This window comes from Doryrhamphus excisus, unplaced genomic scaffold (assembly GCF_037039965.1).
Source record: "Doryrhamphus excisus strain RoL-2023G ecotype Guam unplaced genomic scaffold, RoL_Dexc_Guam_v1.1 HiC_scaffold_24, whole genome shotgun sequence".
NCBI classification, from domain to species: Eukaryota; Metazoa; Chordata; class Actinopteri; order Syngnathiformes; family Syngnathidae; genus Doryrhamphus; species Doryrhamphus excisus.
This window is the reverse complement of record NW_027621862.1, coordinates 7,878,777-7,899,972: the sequence shown is the minus strand read 5'-3', so window position 1 is coordinate 7,899,972 and position 21,196 is coordinate 7,878,777. Positions and strand designations below refer to the sequence as shown.

The 21,196-nt window shown below is 52.4% G+C and overlaps 16 non-coding genes and 3 pseudogenes across 16 annotated transcripts; 10 read left to right on the top strand and 9 right to left on the bottom strand.

Moving 5' to 3' along the window:
• The first annotated feature begins 596 nt into the window (after positions 1-596).
• LOC144896994 (U2 spliceosomal RNA) lies at positions 597-787 on the top strand. The gene has a single exon (XR_013626574.1). It is a non-coding gene; the product is annotated as a U2 spliceosomal RNA (small nuclear RNA).
• A 1,090-nt stretch (positions 788-1,877) lies between these two features.
• LOC144896940 (U1 spliceosomal RNA) lies at positions 1,878-2,041 on the bottom strand. Its single transcript, XR_013626522.1, has one exon. It is a non-coding gene; the product is annotated as a U1 spliceosomal RNA (small nuclear RNA).
• A 910-nt stretch (positions 2,042-2,951) lies between these two features.
• On the top strand, positions 2,952-3,142 carry LOC144896985 (U2 spliceosomal RNA). The gene has a single exon (XR_013626565.1). It is a non-coding gene; the product is annotated as a U2 spliceosomal RNA (small nuclear RNA).
• Positions 3,143-4,217: 1,075 nt separating this feature from the next.
• Positions 4,218-4,381, bottom strand: LOC144896939 (U1 spliceosomal RNA). The gene has a single exon (XR_013626521.1). It is a non-coding gene; the product is annotated as a U1 spliceosomal RNA (small nuclear RNA).
• A 911-nt stretch (positions 4,382-5,292) lies between these two features.
• On the top strand, positions 5,293-5,483 carry LOC144896990 (U2 spliceosomal RNA). Its single transcript, XR_013626570.1, has one exon. It is a non-coding gene; the product is annotated as a U2 spliceosomal RNA (small nuclear RNA).
• Positions 5,484-6,191: 708 nt separating this feature from the next.
• LOC144896963 (U1 spliceosomal RNA) lies at positions 6,192-6,317 on the bottom strand (annotated as a pseudogene).
• A 911-nt stretch (positions 6,318-7,228) lies between these two features.
• On the top strand, positions 7,229-7,312 carry LOC144897017 (U2 spliceosomal RNA; annotated as a pseudogene).
• A 490-nt stretch (positions 7,313-7,802) lies between these two features.
• Positions 7,803-7,974, top strand: LOC144897003 (U2 spliceosomal RNA; annotated as a pseudogene).
• A 1,091-nt stretch (positions 7,975-9,065) lies between these two features.
• Positions 9,066-9,229, bottom strand: LOC144896938 (U1 spliceosomal RNA). Its single transcript, XR_013626520.1, has one exon. It is a non-coding gene; the product is annotated as a U1 spliceosomal RNA (small nuclear RNA).
• A 956-nt stretch (positions 9,230-10,185) lies between these two features.
• On the top strand, positions 10,186-10,376 carry LOC144896980 (U2 spliceosomal RNA). The gene has a single exon (XR_013626560.1). It is a non-coding gene; the product is annotated as a U2 spliceosomal RNA (small nuclear RNA).
• A 1,090-nt stretch (positions 10,377-11,466) lies between these two features.
• On the bottom strand, positions 11,467-11,630 carry LOC144896944 (U1 spliceosomal RNA). Its single transcript, XR_013626526.1, has one exon. It is a non-coding gene; the product is annotated as a U1 spliceosomal RNA (small nuclear RNA).
• A 911-nt stretch (positions 11,631-12,541) lies between these two features.
• Positions 12,542-12,732, top strand: LOC144896978 (U2 spliceosomal RNA). The gene has a single exon (XR_013626558.1). It is a non-coding gene; the product is annotated as a U2 spliceosomal RNA (small nuclear RNA).
• A 1,091-nt stretch (positions 12,733-13,823) lies between these two features.
• Positions 13,824-13,987, bottom strand: LOC144896937 (U1 spliceosomal RNA). The gene has a single exon (XR_013626519.1). It is a non-coding gene; the product is annotated as a U1 spliceosomal RNA (small nuclear RNA).
• A 911-nt stretch (positions 13,988-14,898) lies between these two features.
• Positions 14,899-15,089, top strand: LOC144896977 (U2 spliceosomal RNA). Its single transcript, XR_013626557.1, has one exon. It is a non-coding gene; the product is annotated as a U2 spliceosomal RNA (small nuclear RNA).
• A 1,087-nt stretch (positions 15,090-16,176) lies between these two features.
• On the bottom strand, positions 16,177-16,340 carry LOC144896936 (U1 spliceosomal RNA). The gene has a single exon (XR_013626518.1). It is a non-coding gene; the product is annotated as a U1 spliceosomal RNA (small nuclear RNA).
• Positions 16,341-17,251: 911 nt separating this feature from the next.
• On the top strand, positions 17,252-17,442 carry LOC144896996 (U2 spliceosomal RNA). The gene has a single exon (XR_013626576.1). It is a non-coding gene; the product is annotated as a U2 spliceosomal RNA (small nuclear RNA).
• Positions 17,443-18,528: 1,086 nt separating this feature from the next.
• On the bottom strand, positions 18,529-18,692 carry LOC144896959 (U1 spliceosomal RNA). Its single transcript, XR_013626541.1, has one exon. It is a non-coding gene; the product is annotated as a U1 spliceosomal RNA (small nuclear RNA).
• Positions 18,693-19,603: 911 nt separating this feature from the next.
• Positions 19,604-19,794, top strand: LOC144896983 (U2 spliceosomal RNA). Its single transcript, XR_013626563.1, has one exon. It is a non-coding gene; the product is annotated as a U2 spliceosomal RNA (small nuclear RNA).
• Positions 19,795-20,872: 1,078 nt separating this feature from the next.
• On the bottom strand, positions 20,873-21,036 carry LOC144896935 (U1 spliceosomal RNA). The gene has a single exon (XR_013626517.1). It is a non-coding gene; the product is annotated as a U1 spliceosomal RNA (small nuclear RNA).
• Positions 21,037-21,196: the final 160 nt, after the last annotated feature.

Genomic DNA, 21,196 nt, shown 5'->3' with positions numbered 1-21,196 from the left:
TCGTCATGAGTCAGTGGGTTGTCAGGTTCAAACTCCTGTGACACTTGTAAAAAACACTTAAATGCAGAAATACAGAAGAGACAGACAACAATATTCAAAGTTACTCACAGCGAGGACAGTGAAACCACATACCCAGTGGCATGCCGCTCTACTATGAATATGCAGTTCACGCCCCTTCCTTTTTATTCTCTTTCAGGGGTCCCCTACTACATGGTCGTGCAACACTGGGGGGAGGCAGTTGTACAAGCTGTGTTTATTTGTCTATGTGTGTGTATGTGAGAGTAATTACTTTAATTGTTTTTCCGAGTTCTTTTCTTGACACATTCTTGCAGGATTAACGTGAACATCTGCAGGATCGCTGTTGGCGCTTTCAGGCACCTCCAGGACCTGGGGCTCGCTGGGGGTCTCTGATCAGGGTCACGGGAACATTTCTTCTTCAGCACATTCAAACACTTTCTATTGTCTAAGCGAATGGATATAAGGGTGATAACTGACGCTATGTTTGTTCCGTCTACATTTTATTCGAACATGCGTGCAACCGGTCCTTTAGCTTGTCATGCCAGAAGTGCCCTCCTCCCCTACAAGCGCCCTCTGGCATCGCTTCTCGGCCTTTGGGCTAAGATCAAGTGTAGTATCTGTTCTTATCAGTGTAATATCTGATACGTCCCCCAACAGGGGACTAAATATTAAATTGCTTTTTGGAACAGGGAGCTGCGATTGGGGCTTGCGCCATCCGCTCCACGCATCGACCTGGTATTGCAGCGCTTCCAGGAACGGTGCACTAATCCTTCTTGTGTAAACAGCAACAGCAGACTCTGGCAGGGTGCATCTTGTGGATGGTGCTGAAAGAAATGCACAGAACGTGCTCACGTTTGGTGCCCCCTGAGCAGTAGTTCTGCAGAGGAAATGGCTCGTGGTAGCGGGGCACTGTGTCTGCACACTCCGTGGACCCCACTTCCCTCGCAGCAGCCGGTCTCCAGAGGGTGTCAGACACTTTTTGTCAGCCTTGCCTCCTGCAGTCTCCCACCGGCTCCTGATTCTCAGGTTTCGTGCGCGCTTCCCGGGGCCCTGTGAGTGTCGCATTGATCAACTGCTGGATGGAATCTGACACAATGATCTTGTCTGGTGGAGGCCTTCCAAGTTTCCTCCACAAACCAGTGGCATAAGGGGCTTTTCCGTCTTCCGTTTGGCTTCTCAGGGTCGGGTTTGGTGGCCCTTTGTGTGTTGGATATGACAAATAAAGAAAAAAAAACCCACGTGGGATAGCCACAGGCGGTCAGAGCCTGTAACTTGTGCGTCTGCCCCCTCGGTGAGCGAGTGACCCGGTATTTTCTGCTCTCTTGTTTGCGCTTCTGACAGCTTCTGGCTCGGGTTCCAGTGGGCGAAGGGACTCAAAGTGCAGGAGCTGGCCTGTGCGGGTAGGTTTACCATGAACCACAATGTTGTGGCTTCCATCTTGGGTGTCGCTGCTTGCCTTCCTTGGACATAAAGATCCGAAGCAGTTGCCTCTGCGGCTGGGAAGGCCGCTGAGAGCGACAACAGCAATTTGAGCCACTTCCGCTTGAGTTGGACGGTTGTTTCTGACGGCCACCTCGTCCACTGTGGCCAGTGGTTCCGGTGTGCTGGTAAAGTGGAGGCGCTTGGCCGACGCCCCTTTCTCCGCCTGGTTGCCGTTTTACATTGAGGTTTCCTGACTGAGAGCAGATCGGCCTCTCGGCTGGTTGGTTGGTTGGTTGGTTGTCTCCCGCGGACGGGCAGACCTTTCCAGCAAGCGTTGGTAGTGCTGGGCTGGTCGTTTCTTGCTCGAGTCCGGCTGCACTCGCAAGCCAAGGAGCTCGGCACGGCGCTGCACCTGCCTCTTGTTTTAAACACGGGATCAGGGGAGAGCGCGAACGCAGTCCCCCACTATCACAAATTATGCAGTCGAGATTCCCACATTTGGGGAATTCGCAGAGGTCAGCTCAACCCAGGTGCAATGGCTGAGCCTCGCCCTGGGTGAACCACCTTCTTGATCATGGTATCTCCCCTGCCAGGTAAGTATGAATTGGACCGGTCTCGCCCGGACGAGTCTCTCGCACATGCCACATGCTAAGTGGTGGTCTCATCAGGTCGCCCGCAACAAGCCCAGCCACTGGACCTGTGTCCAAATTCAGAGAATGTACTCTGGTTGTCTCAAGGAGTCGGTCTGTGTGGCACTCGTGTGACTTCATTCTGAGCAAAGGCAGCGGCAGCAAGTGGCTTAGTGCAGTTGCTGCAGACGTTCAATTGGGAGTGGAGTACTGACTCCATGTGCCTAGTCACACCATGTAACATGAGAGGCCAATATGTTAAACCTAACACGTGTAGACGTGCGAGGTCGTCATGAGTCAGTGGGTTGTCAGGTTTAAACTCCTGTGACACTTGTAAAAACACTTGAATGCAGAAATACAGAAGAGACAGACAACAATATTCAAAGTTACTCGCAGCGAGGACAGTGAAACCACATACCCAGTGGCATGCCGCTCTACTATGAATATGCAGTTCACGCCCCTTCCTTTTTATTCTCTTTCAGGGGTCCCCTACTACATGGTCGTGCAGCACTGGGGGGAGGCAGTTGTACAAGCTGTGTTTATTTGTCTATGTGTGTGTATGTGAGAGTAATTACTTTAATTGTTTTTCCGAGTTCTTTTCTTGACACATTCTTGCAGGATTAACGTGAACATCTGCAGGGTCGCTGTTGGCGCTTTCAGGCACCTCCAGGACCTGGGGCTCGCTGGGGGTCTCTGATCAGGGTCACGGGAACATTTCTTCTTCAGCACATTCAAACACTTTCTATTGTCTAAGTGAATGGATATAAGGGTGATAACTGACGCTATGTTTGTTCCGTTTACATTTTATTCCAACATGCGTGCAACCGGTCCTTTAGCTTGTCATGCCAGAAGTGCCCTCCTCCCCTACGAGCGCCCTCTGGCATCGCTTCTCGGCCTTTTGGCTAAGATCAAGTGTAGTATCTGTTCTTATCAGTTTAATATCTGATACGTCCCCCAACAGGGGACTAAATATTAAATTGCTTTTTGGAACAGGGAGCTGCGATTGGGGCTTGCGCCATCCGCTCCACGCATCGACCTGGTATTGCAGCGCTTCCAGGAACGGTGCACTAATCCTTCTTGTGTAAACAGCAACAGCAGACAATCTCGTGGATGGTGCTGAAAGAAATGCACAGAACGTGCTCACGTTTGGTGCCCCCTGAGCAGTAGTTCTGCAGAGGAAATGGCTCGTGGTAGCGGGGCACTGTGTCTGCACACTCCGTGGACCCCACTTCCCTCGCAGCAGCCGGTCTCCAGAGGGTGTCAGCCACTTTTTGTCAGCCTTGCCTCCTGCAGTCTCCCACCGGCTCCTGATTCTCAGGTTTCGTGCGCGCTTCCCGGGGCCCTGTGAGTGTCGCATTGATCAACTGCTGGATGGAATCTGACACAATGATCTTGTCTGGTGGAGGCCTTCCAAGTTTCCTCCACAAACCAGTGGCATAAGGGGCTTTTCCGTCTTCCGTTTGGCTTCTCAGGGTCGGGTTTGGTGGCCCTTTGTGTGTTGGTTATGACAAAAAAAGAAAAAAAAAACCCACGTGGGATAGCCACAGGCGGTCAGAGCCTGTAACTTGTGCGTCTGCCCCCTCGGTGAGCGAGTGACCCGGTATTTTCTGCTCTCTTGTTTGCGCTTCTGACAGCTTCTGGCTCGGGTTCCAGTGGGCGAAGGGACTCAAAGTGCAGGAGCTGGCCTGTGCGGGTAGGTTTACCATGAACCACAATGTTGTGGCTTCCATCTTGGGTGTCGCTGCTTGCCTTCCTTGGACATAAAGATCCGAAGCAGTTGCCTCTGCGGCTGGGAAGGCCGCTGAGAGCGACAACAGCAATTTGAGCCACTTCCGCTTGAGTTGGACGGTTGTTTCTGACGGCCACCTCGTCCACTGTGGCCAGTGGTTCCGGTGTGCTGGTAAAGTGGAGGCGCTTGGCCGACGCCCCTTTCTCCGCCTGGTTGCCGTTTTACATTGAGGTTTCCTGACTGAGAGCAGATCGGCCTCTCGGCTGGTTGGTTGGTTGGTTGTCTCCCGCGGACGGGCAGACCTTTCCAGCAAGCGTTGGTAGTGCTGGGCTGGTCGTTTCTTGCTCGCGTCCGGCTGCACTTGCAAGCCAAGGAGCTCGGCACGGCGCTGCACCTGCCTCTTGTTTTAAACACGGGATCAGGGGAGAGCGCGAACGCAGTCCCCCACTATCACAAATTATGCAGTCGAGATTCCCACATTTGGGGAATTCGCAGAGGTCAGCTCAACCCAGGTGCAATGGCTGAGCCTCGCCCTGGGTGAACCACCTTCTTGATCATGGTATCTCCCCTGCCAGGTAAGTATGAATTGGACCGGTCTCGCCCGGATGAGTCTCTCGCACATGCCACATGCTAAGTGGTGGTCTCATCAGGTCGCCCGCAACAAGCCCAGCCACTGGACCTGTGTCCAAATTCAGAGAATGTACTCTGGTTGTCTCAAGGAGTCGGTCTGTGTGGCACTCGTGTGACTTCATTCTGAGCAAAGGCAGCGGCAGCAAGTGGCTTAGTGCAGTTGCTGCAGACGTTCAATTGGGAGTGGAGTACTGACTCCATGTGCCTAGTCACACCATGTAACATGAGAGGCCAATATGTTAAACCTAACACGTGTAGACGTGCGAGGTCGTCATGAGTCAGTGGGTTGTCAGGTTCAAACTCCTGTGACACTTGTAAAAAACACTTAAATGCAGAAATACAGAAGAGACAGACAACAATATTCAAAGTTACTCGCAGCGAGGACAGTGAAACCACATACCCAGTGGCATGCCGCTCTACTATGAATATGCAGTTCACGCCCCTTCCTTTTTATTCTCTTTCAGGGGTCCCCTACTACATGGTCGTGCAACACTGGGGGGAGGCAGTTGTACAAGCTGTGTTTATTTGTCTATGTGTGTGTATGTGAGAGTAATTACTTTAATTGTTTTTCCGAGTTCTTTTCTTGACACATTCTTGCAGGATTAACGTGAACATCTGCAGGGTCGCTGTTGGCGCTTTCAGGCACCTCCAGGACCTGGGGCTCGCTGGGGGTCTCTGATCAGGGTCACGGGAACATTTCTTCTTCAGCACATTCAAACACTTTCTATTGTCTAAGCGAATGGATATAAGGGTGATAACTGACGCTATGTTTGTTCCGTTTACATTTTATTCCAACATGCGTGCAACCGGTCCTTTAGCTTGTCATGCCAGAAGTGCCCTCCTCCCCTACGAGCGCCCTCTGGCATCGCTTCTCGGCCTTTTGGCTAAGATCAAGTGTAGTATCTGTTCTTATCAGTTTAATATCTGATACGTCCCCCAACAGGGGACTAAATATTAAATTGCTTTTTGGAACAGGGAGCTGCGGTTGGGGCTTGCGCCATCCGCTCCATGCATCGACCTGGTATTGCAGCGCTTCCAGGAACGGTGCACTAATCCTTCTTGTGTAAACAGCAACAGCAGACTCTGGCAGGGTGCATCTTGTGGATGGTGCTGAAAGAAATGCACAGAACGTGCTCACGTTTGGTGCCCCCTGAGCAGTAGTTCTGCAGAGGAAATGGCTCGTGGTAGCGGGGCACTGTGTCTGCACACTCCGTGGACCCCACTTCCCTCGCAGCAGCCGGTCTCCAGAGGGTGTCAGCCACTTTTTGTCAGCCTTGCCTCCTGCAGTCTCCCACCGGCTCCTGATTCTCAGGTTTCGTGCGCGCTTCCCGGGGCCCTGTGAGTGTCGCATTGATCAACTGCTGGATGGAATCTGACACAATGATCTTGTCTGGTGGAGGCCTTCCAAGTTTCCTCCACAAACCAGTGGCATAAGGGGCTTTTCCGTCTTCCGTTTGGCTTCTCAGGGTCGGGTTTGGTGGCCCTTTGTGTGTTGGATATGACAAAAAAAGAAAAAAAAACCCACGTGGGATAGCCACAGGCGGTCAGAGCCTGTAACTTGTGCGTCTGCCCCCTCGGTGAGCGAGTGACCCGGTATTTTCTGCTCTCTTGTTTGCGCTTCTGACAGCTTCTGGCTCGGGTTCCAGTGGGCGAAGGGACTCAAAGTGCAGGAGCTGGCCTGTGCGGGTAGGTTTACCATGAACCACAATGTTGTGGCTTCCATCTTGGGTGTCGCTGCTTGCCTTCCTTGGACATAAAGATCCGAAGCAGTTGCCTCTGCGGCTGAGAGGGGAATTCGCAGAGGTCAGCTCAACCCAGGTGCAATGGCTGAGCCTCGCCCTGGGTGAACCACCTTCTTGATCATGGTATCTCCCCTGCCAGGTAAGTATGAATTGGACTGGTCTCGCCCGGACGAGTCTCTCGCACATGCCACATGCTAAGTGGTGGTCTCATCAGGTCGCCCGCAACAAGCCCAGCCACTGGACCTGTGTCCAAATTCAGAGAATGTACTCTGGTTGTCTCAAGGAGTCGGTCTGTGTGGCACTCGTGTGACTTCATTCTGAGCAAAGGCAGCGGCAGCAAGTGGCTTAGTGCAGTTGCTGCAGACGTTCAATTGGGAGTGGAGTACTGACTCCATGTGCCTAGTCACACCATGTAACATGAGAGGCCAATATGTTAAACCTGACACGTGTAGACGTGCGAGGTCGTCATGAGTCAGTGGGTTGTCAGGTTCAAACTCCTGTGACACTTGTAAAAAACACTTAAATGCAGAAATACAGAAGAGACAGACAACAATATTCAAAGTTACTCGCAGCGAGGACAGTGAAACCACATACCCAGTGGCATGCCGCTCTACTATGAATATGCAGTTCACGCCCCTTCCTTTTTATTCTCTTTCAGGGGTCCCCTACTACATGGTCGTGCAACACTGGGGGGAGGCAGTTGTACAAGCTGTGTTTATTTGTCTATGTGTGTGTATGTGAGAGTAATTACTTTAATTGTTTTTCCGAGTTCTTTTCTTGACACATTCTTGCAGGATTAACGTGAACATCTGCAGGGTCGCTGTTGGCGCTTTCAGGCACCTCCAGGACCTGGGGCTCGCTGGGGGTCTCTGATCAGGGTCACGGGAACATTTCTTCTTCAGCACATTCAAACACTTTCTATTGTCTAAGCGAATGGATATAAGGGTGATAACTGATGCTATGTTTGTTCCGTCTACATTTTATTCCAACATGCGTGCAACCGGTCCTTTAGCTTGTCATGCCAGAAGTGCCCTATTCCCCTACGAGCGCCCTCTGGCATCGCTTCTCGGCCTTTTGGCTAAGATCAAGTGTAGTATCTGTTGTTATCTTATACCTGGTAAGGAGGCACAGACAGATCCCCCCCGTGGCTGTGATCCGAATGGCTGCAGCAACCCTCGCAGCTGCAAGCGGCGGGCCAAGGACACAGCCACAAAGAAGAGTCGTCTGTGCCCACCCGGAGGTGGCACCCGGAGCATCACAGAAAAGGTCTCGGCAGCGGCAGCCTGACTCTACGAAGGAAGAAGGAGGAGAAAGAGAAGAAGCATAAGGGTCTGAGGGTACCCTGACAGTGTCCTGGAGATTAGCTGTCTGGGAGAGTGGGATGTAGAGACTATTGATAAGGACTCACTGCGCTCCTGTACAACAGAAGACATTGAAGCTCCTTTTTATGATATTTTAAAATGTTCATTACAAATTTTAATCATTTTTACTGCCCACAGCACTGGCTTTTAACAAAAACAAAAAGTTAATTGAACACTTTTAGTTTAAATGTGGTGTTGTGTATTTTACTTTTTTGAAGGGCAGTTTTCAAAAATAATGAAATGTGGTGAAATTCTGTATTAGTGACAATAAACAGTTTAAAAAAAAAAAATCTGTTCTTATCAGTTTAATATCTGATACGTCCCCCAACAGGGGACTACATATTAAATTGCTTTTTGGAACAGGGAGCTGCGATTGGGGCTTGCGCCATCCGCTCCACGCATCGACCTGGTATTGCAGCGCTTCCAGGAACGGTGCACTTCTCCTTCTTGTGTAAACAGCAACAGCAGACTCTGGCAGGGTGCATCTTGTGGATGGTGCTGAAAGAAATGCACAGAACGTGCTCACGTTTGGTGCCCCCTGAGCAGTAGTTCTGCAGAGGAAATGGCTCGTGGTAGCGGGGCACTGTGTCTGCGCACTTCGTGGACCCCACTTCCCTCGCAGCAGCCGGTCTCCAGAGGGTGTCAGCCACTTTTTGTCAGCCTTGCCTCCTGCAGTCTCCCACCGGCTCCTGATTCTCAGGTTTCGTGCGCGCTTCCCGGGGCCCTGTGAGTGTCGCATTGATCAACTGCTGGATGGAATCTGACACAATGATCTTGTCTGGTGGAGGCCTTCCAAGTTTCCTCCACAAACCAGTGGCATAAGGGGCTTTTCCGTCTTCCGTTTGGCTTCTCAGGGTCGGGTTTGGTGGCCCTTTGTGTGTTGGATATGACAAAAAAAGAAAAAAAAAACCCACGTGGGATAGCCACAGGCGGTCAGAGCCTGTAACTTGTGCGTCTGCCCCCTCGGTGAGCGAGTGACCCGGTATTTTCTGCTCTCTTGTTTGCGCTTCTGACAGCTTCTGGCTCGGGTTCCAGTGGGCGAAGGGACTCAAAGTGCAGGAGCTGGCCTGTGCGGGTAGGTTTACCATGAACCACAATGTTGTGGCTTCCATCTTGGGTGTCGCTGCTTGCCTTCCTTGGACATAAAGATCCGAAGCAGTTGCCTCTGCGGCTGGGAAGGCCGCTGAGAGCGACAACAGCAATTTGAGCCGCTTCCGCTTGAGTTGGACGGTTGTTTCTGACGGCCACCTCGTCCACTGTGGCCAGTGGTTCCGGTGTGCTGGTAAAGTGGAGGCGCTTGGCCGACGCCCCTTTCTCCGCCTGGTTGCCGTTTTACATTGAGGTTTCCTGACTGAGAGCAGATCGGCCTCTCGGCTGGTTGGTTGGTTGGTTGGTTGTCTCCCGCGGACGGGGAGACCTTTCCAGCAAGCGTTGGTAGTGCTGGGCTGGTCGTTTCTTGCTCGAGTCCGGCTGCACTTGCAAGCCAAGGAGCTCGGCACGGCGCTGCACCTGCCTCTTGTTTTAAACACGGGATCAGGGGAGAGCGCGAACGCAGTCCCCCACTATCACAAATTATGCAGTCGAGATTCCCACATTTGGGGAATTCGCAGAGGTCAGCTCAACCCAGGTGCAATGGCTGAGCCTCGCCCTGGGTGAACCACCTTCTTGATCATGGTATCTCCCCTGCCAGGTAAGTATGAATTGGACCGGTCTCGCCCGGACGAGTCTCTCGCACATGCCACATGCTAAGTGGTGGTCTCATCAGGTCGCCCGCAACAAGCCCAGCCACTGGACCTGTGTCCAAATTCAGAGAATGTACTCTGGTTGTCTCAAGGAGTCGGTCTGTGTGGCACTCGTGTTACTTCATTCTGAGCAAAGGCAGCGGCAGCAAGTGGCTTAGTGCAGTTGCTGCAGACGTTCAATTGGGAGACTGGAGTACTGACTCCACGTGCCTAGTCACACCATGTAACATGAGAGGCCAATATGTTAAACCTGACACGTGTAGACGTGCGAGGTCGTCATGAGTCAGTGGGTTGTCAGGTTCAAACTCCTGTGACACTTGTAAAAAACACTTAAATGCAGAAATACAGAAGAGACAGACAACAATATTCAAAGTTACTCGCAGCGAGGACAGTGAAACCACATACCTACAAATTTTCCCACTGAGGGACGAATAAAGGCATATCTTACCCAGTGGCATGCCGCTCCACTCTGAATATGCAGTTCACGCCCCTTCCTTTTTATTCTCTTTCAGGGGTCCCCTACTACATGGTCGTGCAACACTGGGGGGAGGCAGTTGTACAAGCTGTGTTTATTTGTCTATGTGTGTGTATGTGAGAGTAATTACTTTAATTGTTTTTCCGAGTTCTTTTCTTGACACATTCTTGCAGGATTAACGTGAACATCTGCAGGGTCGCTTTTGGCGCCTTCAGGCACCTCCAGGACCTGGGGCTCGCTGGGGGTCTCTGATCAGGGTCACGGGAACATTTCTTCTTCAGCACATTCAAACACTTTCTATTGTCTAAGCGAATGGATATAAGGGTGATAACTGATGCTATGTTTGTTCCGTCTACATTTTATTCGAACATGCGTGCAACCGGTCCTTTAGCTTGTCATGCCAGAAGTGCCCTCCTCCCCTACAAGCGCCCTCTGGCATCGCTTCTCGGCCTTTTGGCTAAGATCAAGTGTAGTATCTGTTCTTATCAGTTTAATATCTGATACGTCCCCCAACAGGGGACTACATATTAAATTGCTTTTTGGAACAGGGAGCTGCGATTGGGGCTTGCGCCATCCGCTCCACGCATCGACCTGGTATTGCAGCGCTTCCAGGAACGGTGCACTTCTCCTTCTTGTGTAAACAGCAACAGCAGACTCTGGCAGGGTGCATCTTGTGGATGGTGCTGAAAGAAATGCACAGAACGTGCTCACGTTTGGTGCCCCCTGAGCAGTAGTTCTGCAGAGGAAATGGCTCGTGGTAGCGGGGCACTGTGTCTGCGCACTCCGTGGACCCCACTTCCCTCGCAGCAGCCGGTCTCCAGAGGGTGTCAGACACTTTTTGTCAGCCTTGCCTCCTGCAGTCTCCCACCGGCTCCTGATTCTCAGGTTTCGTGCGCGCTTCCCGGGGCCCTGTGAGTGTCGCATTGATCAACTGCTGGATGGAATCTGACACAATGATCTTGTCTGGTGGAGGCCTTCCAAGTTTCCTCCACAAACCAGTGGCATAAGGGGCTTTTCCGTCTTCCGTTTGGCTTCTCAGGGTCGGGTTTGGTGGCCCTTTGTGTGTTGGATATGACAAAAAAAGAAAAAAAAACCCACGTGGGATAGCCACAGGCGGTCAGAGCCTGTAACTTGTGCGTCTGCCCCCTCGGTGAGCGAGTGACCCGGTATTTTCTGCTCTCTTGTTTGCGCTTCTGACAGCTTCTGGCTCGGGTTCCAGTGGGCGAAGGGACTCAAAGTGCAGGAGCTGGCCTGTGCGGGTAGGTTTACCATGAACCACAATGTTGTGGCTTCCATCTTGGGTGTCGCTGCTTGCCTTCCTTGGACATAAAGATCCGAAGCAGTTGCCTCTGCGGCTGGGAAGGCCGCTGAGAGCGACAACAGCAATTTGAGCCACTTTCGCTTGAGTTGGACGGTTGTTTCTGACGGCCACCTCGTCCACTGTGGCCAGTGGTTCCGGTGTGCTGGTAAAGTGGAGGCGCTTGGCCGACGCCCCTTTCTCCGCCTGGTTGCCGTTTTACATTGAGGTTTCCTGACTGAGAGCAGATCGGCCTCTCGGCTGGTTGGTTGGTTGGTTGGTTGTCTCCCGCGGACGGGCAGACCTTTCCAGCAAGCGTTGGTAGTGCTGGGCTGGTCGTTTCTTGCTCGAGTCTGGCTGCACTTGCAAGCCAAGGAGCTCGGCACGGCGCTGCACCTGCCTCTTGTTTTAAACACGGGATCAGGGGAGAGCGCGAACGCAGCCCCCCACTATCACAAATTATGCAGTCGAGATTCCCACATTTGGGGAATTCGCAGAGGTCAGCTCAACCCAGGTGCAATGGCTGAGCCTCGCCCTGGGTGAACCACCTTCTTGATCATGGTATCTCCCCTGCCAGGTAAGTATGAATTGGACCGGTCTCGCCCGGACGAGTCTCTCGCACATGCCACATGCTAAGTGGTGGTCTCATCAGGTCGCCCGCAACAAGCCCAGCCACTGGACCTGTGTCCAAATTCAGAGAATGTACTCTGGTTGTCTCAAGGAGTCGGTCTGTGTGGCACTCGTGTGACTTCATTCTGAGCAAAGGCAGCGGCAGCAAGTGGCTTAGTGCATTTGCTGCAGACGTTCAATTGGGAGTGGAGTACTGACTCCATGTGCCTAGTCACACCATGTAACATGAGAGGCCAATATGTTAAACCTAACACGTGTAGACGTGCGAGGTCATCATGAGTCAGTGGGTTGTCAGGTTCAAACTCCTGTGACACTTGTAAAAAACACTTAAATGCAGAAATACAGAAGAGACAGACAACAATATTCAAAGTTACTCGCAGCGAGGACAGTGAAACCACATACCCAGTGGCATGCCGCTCTACTATGAATATGCAGTTCACGCCCCTTCCTTTTTATTCTCTTTCAGGGGTCCCCTACTACATGGTCGTGCAACACTGGGGGGAGGCAGTTGTACAAGCTGTGTTTATTTGTCTATGTGTGTGTATGTGAGAGTAATTACTTTAATTGTTTTTCCGAGTTCTTTTCTTGACACATTCTTGCAGGATTAACGTGAACATCTGCAGGGTCGCTGTTGGCGCTTTCAGGCACCTCCAGGACCTGGGGCTCGCTGGGGGTCTCTGATCAGGGTCACGGGAACATTTCTTCTTCAGCACATTCAAACACTTTCTATTGTCTAAGTGAATGGATATAAGGGTGATAACTGACGCTATGTTTGTTCCGTCTACATTTTATTCGAACATGCGTGCAACCGGTCCTTTAGCTTGTCATGCCAGAAGTGCCCTCCTCCCCTACAAGCGCCCTCTGGCATCGCTTCTCGGCCTTTTGGCTAAGATCAAGTGTAGTATCTGTTCTTATCAGTTTAATATCTGATACGTCCCCCAACAGGGGACTACATATTAAATTGCTTTTTGGAACAGGGAGCTGCGATTGGGGCTTGCGCCATCCGCTCCACGCATCGACCTGGTATTGCAGCGCTTCCAGGAACGGTGCACTTCTCCTTCTTGTGTAAACAGCAACAGCAGACTCTGGCAGGGTGCATCTTGTGGATGGTGCTGAAAGAAATGCACAGAACGTGCTCACGTTTGGTGCCCCCTGAGCAGTAGTTCTGCAGAGGAAATGGCTCGTGGTAGCGGGGCACTGTGTCTGCGCACTTCGTGGACCCCACTTCCCTCGCAGCAGCCGGTCTCCAGAGGGTGTCAGACACTTTTTGTCAGCCTTGCCTCCTGCAGTCTCCCACCGGCTCCTGATTCTCAGGTTTCGTGCGCGCTTCCCGGGGCCCTGTGAGTGTCGCATTGATCAACTGCTGGATGGAATCTGACACAATGATCTTGTCTGGTGGAGGCCTTCCAAGTTTCCTCCACAAACCAGTGGCATAAGGGGCTTTTCCGTCTTCCGTTTGGCTTCTCAGGGTCGGGTTTGGTGGCCCTTTGTGTGTTGGATATGACAAAAAAAGAAAAAAAAAACCCACGTGGGATAGCCACAGGCGGTCAGAGCCTGTAACTTGTGCGTCTGCCCCCTCGGTGAGCGAGTGACCCGGTATTTTCTGCTCTCTTGTTTGCGCTTCTGACAGCTTCTGGCTCGGGTTCCAGTGGGCGAAGGGACTCAAAGTGCAGGAGCTGGCCTGTGCGGGTAGGTTTACCATGAACCACAATGTTGTGGCTTCCATCTTGGGTGTCGCTGCTTGCCTTCCTTGGACATAAAGATCCGAAGCAGTTGCCTCTGCGGCTGGGAAGGCCGCTGAGAGCGACAACAGCAATTTGAGCCGCTTCCGCTTGAGTTGGACGGTTGTTTCTGACGGCCACCTCGTCCACTGTGGCCAGTGGTTCCGGTGTGCTGGTAAAGTGGAGGCGCTTGGCCGACGCCCCTTTCTCCGCCTGGTTGCCGTTTTACATTGAGGTTTCCTGACTGAGAGCAGATCGGCCTCTCGGCTGGTTGGTTGGTTGGTTGGTTGTCTCCCGCGGACGGGGAGACCTTTCCAGCAAGCGTTGGTAGTGCTGGGCTGGTCGTTTCTTGCTCGAGTCCGGCTGCACTTGCAAGCCAAGGAGCTCGGCACGGCGCTGCACCTGCCTCTTGTTTTAAACACGGGATCAGGGGAGAGCGCGAACGCAGTCCCCCACTATCACAAATTATGCAGTCGAGATTCCCACATTTGGGGAATTCGCAGAGGTCAGCTCAACCCAGGTGCAATGGCTGAGCCTCGCCCTGGGTGAACCACCTTCTTGATCATGGTATCTCCCCTGCCAGGTAAGTATGAATTGGACCGGTCTCGCCCGGACGAGTCTCTCGCACATGCCACATGCTAAGTGGTGGTCTCATCAGGTCGCCCGCAACAAGCCCAGCCACTGGACCTGTGTCCAAATTCAGAGAATGTACTCTGGTTGTCTCAAGGAGTCGGTCTGTGTGGCACTCGTGTGACTTCATTCTGAGCAAAGGCAGCGGCAGCAAGTGGCTTAGTGCAGTTGCTGCAGACGTTCAATTGGGAGTGGAGTACTGACTCCATGTGCCTAGTCACACCATGTAACATGAGAGGCCAATATGTTAAACCTAACACGTGTAGACGTGCGAGGTCGTCATGAGTCAGTGGGTTGTCAGGTTTAAACTCCTGTGACACTTGTAAAAAACACTTGAATGCAGAAATACAGAAGAGACAGACAACAATATTCAAAGTTACTCGCAGCGAGGACAGTGAAACCACATACCCAGTGGCATGCCGCTCTACTATGAATATGCAGTTCACGCCCCTTCCTTTTTATTCTCTTTCAGGGGTCCCCTACTACATGGTCGTGCAACACTGGGGGGAGGCAGTTGTACAAGCTGTGTTTATTTGTCTATGTGTGTGTATGTGAGAGTAATTACTTTAATTGTTTTTCCGAGTTCTTTTCTTGACACATTCTTGCAGGATTAACGTGAACATCTGCAGGGTCGCTGTTGGCGCTTTCAGGCACCTCCAGGACCTGGGGCTCGCTGGGGGTCTCTGATCAGGGTCACGGGAACATTTCTTCTTCAGCACATTCAAACACTTTCTATTGTCTAAGTGAATGGATATAAGGGTGATAACTGACGCTATGTTTGTTCCGTCTACATTTTATTCCAACATGCGTGCAACCGGTCCTTTAGCTTGTCATGCCAGAAGTGCCCTCCTCCCCTACAAGCGCCCTCTGGCATCGCTTCTCGGCCTTTTGGCTAAGATCAAGTGTAGTATCTGTTCTTATCAGTTTAATATCTGATACGTCCCCCAACAGGGGACTACATATTAAATTGCTTTTTGGAACAGGGAGCTGCGATTGGGGCTTGCGCCATCCGCTCCACGCATCGACCTGGTATTGCAGCGCTTCCAGGAACGGTGCACTTCTCCTTCTTGTGTAAACAGCAACAGCAGACTCTGGCAGGGTGCATCTTGTGGATGGTGCTGAAAGAAATGCACAGAACGTGCTCACGTTTGGTGCCCCCTGAGCAGTAGTTCTGCAGAGGAAATGGCTCGTGGTAGCGGGGCACTGTGTCTGCGCACTCCGTGGACCCCACTTCCCTCGCAGCAGCCGGTCTCCAGAGGGTGTCAGCCACTTTTTGTCAGCCTTGCCTCCTGCAGTCTCCCACCGGCTCCTGATTCTCAGGTTTCGTGCGCGCTTCCCGGGGCCCTGTGAGTGTCGCATTGATCAACTGCTGGATGGAATCTGACACAATGATCTTCTCTGGTGGAGGCCTTCCAAGTTTCCTCCACAAACCAGTGGCATAAGGGGCTTTTCCGTCTTCCGTTTGGCTTCTCAGGGTCGGGTTTGGTGGCCCTTTGTGTGTTGGATATGACAAAAAAAGAAAAAAAAAACCCACGTGGGATAGCCACAGGCGGTCAGAGCCTGTAACTTGTGCGTCTGCCCCCTCGGTGAGCGAGTGACCCGGTATTTTCTGCTCTCTTGTTTGCGCTTCTGACAGCTTCTGGCTCGGGTTCCAGTGGGCGAAGGGACTCAAAGTGCAGGAGCTGGCCTGTGCGGGTAGGTTTACCATGAACCACAATGTTGTGGCTTCCATCTTGGGTGTCGCTGCTTGCCTTCCTTGGACATAAAGATCCGAAGCAGTTGCCTCTGCGGCTGGGAAGGCCGCTGAGAGCGACAACAGCAATTTGAGCCGCTTCCGCTTGAGTTGGACGGTTGTTTCTGACGGCCACCTCGTCCACTGTGGCCAGTGGTTCCGGTGTGCTGGTAAAGTGGAGGCGCTTGGCCGACGCCCCTTTCTCCGCCTGGTTGCCGTTTTACATTGAGGTTTCCTGACTGAGAGCAGATCGGCCTCTCGGCTGGTTGGTTGGTTGGTTGTCTCCCGCGGACGGGCAGACCTTTCCAGCAAGCGTTGGTAGTGCTGGGCTGGTCGTTTCTTGCTCGAGTCCGGCTGCACTTGCAAGCCAAGGAGCTCGGCACGACGCTGCACCTGCCTCTTGTTTTAAACACGGGATCAGGGGAGAGCGCGAACGCAGTCCCCCACTATCACAAATTATGCAGTCGAGATTCCCACATTTGGGGAATTCGCAGAGGTCAGCTCAACCCAGGTGCAATGGCTGAGCCTCGCCCTGGGTGAACCACCTTCTTGATCATGGTATCTCCCCTGCCAGGTAAGTATGAATTGGACCGGTCTCGCCCGGACGAGTCTCTCGCACATGCCACATGCTAAGTGGTGGTCTCATCAGGTCGCCCGCAACAAGCCCAGCCACTGGAACTGTGTCCAAATTCAGAGAATGTACTCTGGTTGTCTCAAGGAGTCGGTCTGTGTGGCACTCGTGTGACTTCATTCTGAGCAAAGGCAGCGGCAGCAAGTGGCTTAGTGCAGTTGCTGCAGACGTTCAATTGGGAGTGGAGTACTGACTCCATGTGCCTAGTCACACCATGTAACATGAGAGGCCAATATGTTAAACCTAACACGTGTAGACGTGCGAGGTCGTCATGAGTCAGTGGGTTGTCAGGTTCAAACTCCTGTGACACTTGTAAAAAACACTTAAATGCAGAAATACAGAAGAGACAGACAACAATATTCAAAGTTACTCGCAGCGAGGACAGTGAAACCACATACCCAGTGGCATGCCGCTCTACTATGAATATGCAGTTCACGCCCCTTCCTTTTTATTCTCTTTCAGGGGTCCCCTACTACATGGTCGTGCAACACTGGGGGGAGGCAGTTGTACAAGCTGTGTTTATTTGTCTATGTGTGTGTATGTGAGAGTAATTACTTTAATTGTTTTTCCGAGTTCTTTTCTTGACACATTCTTGCAGGATTAACGTGAACATCTGCAGGGTCGCTGTTGGCGCTTTCAGGCACCTCCAGGACCTGGGGCTCGCTGGGGGTCTCTGATCAGGGTCACGGGAACATTTCTTCTTCAGCACATTCAAACACTTTCTATTGTCTAAGCGAATGGATATAAGGGTGATAACTGACGCTATGTTTGTTCCGTTTACATTTTATTCCAACATGCGTGCAACCGGTCCTTTAGCTTGTCATGCCAGAAGTGCCCTCCTCCCCTACAAGCGCCCTCTGGAATCGCTTCTCGGCCTTTTGGCTAAGATCAAGTGTAGTATCTGTTCTTATCAGTTTAATATCTGATACGTCGCCCAACAGGGGACTACATATTAAATTGTTTTTTGGAACAGGGAGCTGCGATTGGGGCTTGCGCCATCCGCTCCACGCATCGACCTGGTATTGCAGCGCTTCCAGGAACGGTGCACTTCTCCTTCTTGTGTAAACAGCAACGGCAGACTCTGGCAGGGTGCATCTTGTGGATGGTGCTGAAAGAAATGCACAGAACGTGCTCACGTTTGGTGCCCCCTGAGCAGTAGTTCTGCAGAGGAAATGGCTCGTGGTAGCGGGGCACTGTGTCTGCGCACTTCGTGGACCCCACTTCCCTCGCAGCAGCCGGTCTCCAGAGGGTGTCAGACACTTTTTGTCAGCCTTGCCTCCTGCAGTCTCCCACCGGCTCCTGATTCTCAGGTTTCGTGCGCGCTTCCCGGGGCCCTGTGAGTGTCGCATTGATCAACTGCTGGATGGAATCTGACACAATGATCTTGTCTGGTGGAGGCCTTCCAAGTTTCCTCCACAAACCAGTGGCATAAGGGGCTTTTCCGTCTTCCGTTTGGCTTCTCAGGGTCGGGTTTGGTGGCCCTTTGTGTGTTGGATATGACAAAAAAAGAAAAAAAAACCCCACGTGGGATAGCCACAGGCGGTCAGAGCCTGTAACTTGTGCGTCTGACCCCTCGGTGAGCGAGTGACCCGGTATTTTCTGCTCTCTTGTTTGCGCTTCTGACAGCTTCTGGCTCGGGTTCCAGTGGGCGAAGGGACTCAAAGTGCAGGAGCTGGCCTGTGCGGGTAGGTTTACCATGAACCACAATGTTGTGGCTTCCATCTTGGGTGTCGCTGCTTGCCTTCCTTGGACATAAAGATCCGAAGCAGTTGCCTCTGCGGCTGGGAAGGCCGCTGAGAGCGACAACAGCAATTTGAGCCACTTCCGCTTGAGTTGGACGGTTGTTTCTGACGGCCACCTCGTCCACTGTGGCCAGTGGTTCCGGTGTGCTGGTAAAGTGGAGGCGCTTGGCCGACGCCCCTTTCTCCGCCTGGTTGCCGTTTTACATTGAGGTTTCCTGACTGAGAGCAGATCGGCCTCTCGGCTGGTTGGTTGGTTGGTTGTCTCCCGCGGACGGGCAGACCTTTCCAGCAAGCGTTGGTAGTGCTGGGCTGGTCGTTTCTTGCTCGAGTCCGGCTGCACTCGCAAGCCAAGGAGCTCGCACGGCGCTGCACCTGCCTCTTGTTTTACACACGGGATCAGGGGAGAGCACGAGCGCAGTCCCCCACTATCACAAATTATGCAGTCGAGATTCCCACATTTGGGGAATTCGCAGAGGTCAGCTCAACTCAGGTGCAATGGCTGAGCCTCGCCCTGGGTGAACCACCTTCTTGATCATGGTATCTCCCCTGCCAGGTAAGTATGAATTGGACCGGTCTCGCCCGGACGAGTCTCTCGCACATGCCACATGCTAAGTGGTGGTCTCATCAGGTCGCCCGCAACAAGCCCAGCCACTGGACCTGTGTCCAAATTCAGAGAATGTACTCTGGTTGTCTCAAGGAGTCGGTCTGTGTGGCACTCGTGTGACTTCATTCTGAGCAAAGGCAGCGGCAGCAAGTGGCTTAGTGCAGTTGCTGCAGACGTTCAATTGGGAGTGGAGTACTGACTCCATGTGCCTAGTCACACCATGTAACATGAGAGGCCAATATGTTAAACCTAACACGTGTAGACGTGCGAGGTCGTCATGAGTCAGTGGGTTGTCAGGTTCAAACTCCTGTGACACTTGTAAAAAACACTTGAATGCAGAAATACAGAAGAGACAGACAACAATATTCAAAGTTACTCGCAGCGAGGACAGTGAAACCACATACCCAGTGGCATGCCGCTCTACTATGAATATGCAGTTCACGCCCCTTCCTTTTTATTCTCTTTCAGGGGTCCCCTACTACATGGTCGTGCAACACTGGGGGGAGGCAGTTGTACAAGCTGTGTTTATTTGTCTATGTGTGTGTATGTGAGAGTAATTACTTTAATTGTTTTTCCGAGTTCTTTTCTTGACACATTCTTGCAGGATTAACGTGAACATCTGCAGGGTCGCTGTTGGCGCTTTCAGGCACCTCCAGGACCTGGGGCTCGCTGGGGGTCTCTGATCAGGGTCACGGGAACATTTCTTCTTCAGCACATTCAAACACTTTCTATTGTCTAAGCGAATGGATATAAGGGTGATAACTGACGCTATGTTTGTTCCGTTTACATTTTATTCCAACATGCGTGCAACCGGTCCTTTAGCTTGTCATGCCAGAAGTGCCCTCCTCCCCTACGAGCGCCCTCTGGCATCGCTTCTCGGCCTTTTGGCTAAGATCAAGTGTAGTATCTGTTCTTATCAGTTTAATATCTGATACGTCCCCCAACAGGGGACTAAATATTAAATTGCTTTTTGGAACAGGGAGCTGCGATTGGGGCTTGCGCCATCCGCTCCACGCATCGACCTGGTATTGCAGCGCTTCCAGGAACGGTGCACTAATCCTTCTTGTGTAAACAGCAACAGCAGACAATCTTGTGGATGGTGCTGAAAGAAATGCACAGAACGTGCTCACGTTTGGTGCCCCCTGAGCAGTAGTTCTGCAGAGGAAATGGCTCGTGGTAGCGGGGCACTGTGTCTGCGCACTCCGTGGACCCCACTTCCCTCGCAGCAGCCGGTCTCCAGAGGGTGTCAGACACTTTTTGTCAGCCTTGCCTCCTGCAGTCTCCCACCGGCTCCTGATTCTCAGGTTTCGTGCGCGCTTCCCGGGGCCCTGTGAGTGTCGCATTGATCAACTGCTGGATGGAATCTGACACAATGATCTTCTCTGGTGGAGGCCTTCCAAGTTTCCTCCACAAACCAGTGGCATAAGGGGCTTTTCCGTCTTCCGTTTGGCTTCTCAGGGTCGGGTTTGGTGGCCCTTTGTGTGTTGGATATGACAAAAAAAGAAAAAAAAACCCACGTGGGATAGCCGCAGGCGGTCAGAGCCTGTAACTTGTGCGTCTGCCCCCTCGGTGAGCGAGTGACCCGGTATTTTCTGCTCTCTTGTTTGCGCTTCTGACAGCTTCTGGCTCGGGTTCCAGTGGGCGAAGGGACTCAAAGTGCAGGAGCTGGCCTGTGCGGGTAGGTTTACCATGAACCACAATGTTGTGGCTTCCATCTTGGGTGTCGCTGCTTGCCTTCCTTGGACATAAAGATCCGAAGCAGTTGCCTCTGCGGCTGGGAAGGCCGCTGAGAGCGACAACAGCAATTTGAGCCGCTTCCGCTTGAGTTGGACGGTTGTTTCTGACGGCCACCTCGTCCACTGTGGCCAGTGGTTCCGGTGTGCTGGTAAAGTGGAGGCGCTTGGCCGACGCCCCTTTCTCCGCCTGGTTGCCGTTTTACATTGAGGTTTCCTGACTGAGAGCAGATCGGCCTCTCGGCTGGTTGGTTGGTTGGTTGGTTGTCTCCCGCGGACGGGCAGACCTTTCCAGCAAGCGTTGGTAGTGCTGGGCTGGTCGTTTCTTGCTCGAGTCCGGCTGCACTTGCAAGCCAAGGAGCTCGGCACGGCGCTGCACCTGCCTCTTGTTTTAAACACGGGATCAGGGGAGAGCGCGAACGCAGTCCCCCACTATCACAAATTATGCAGTCGAGATTCCCACATTTGGGGAATTCGCAGAGGTCAGCTCAACCCAGGTGCAATGGCTGAGCCTCGCCCTGGGTGAACCACCTTCTTGATCATGGTATCTCCCCTGCCAGGTAAGTATGAATTGGACCGGTCTCGCCCGGACGAGTCTCTCGCACATGCCACATGCTAAGTGGTGGTCTCATCAGGTCGCCCGCAACAAGCCCAGCCACTGGACCTGTGTCCAAATTCAGAGAATGTACTCTGGTTGTCTCAAGGAGTCGGTCTGTGTGGCACTCGTG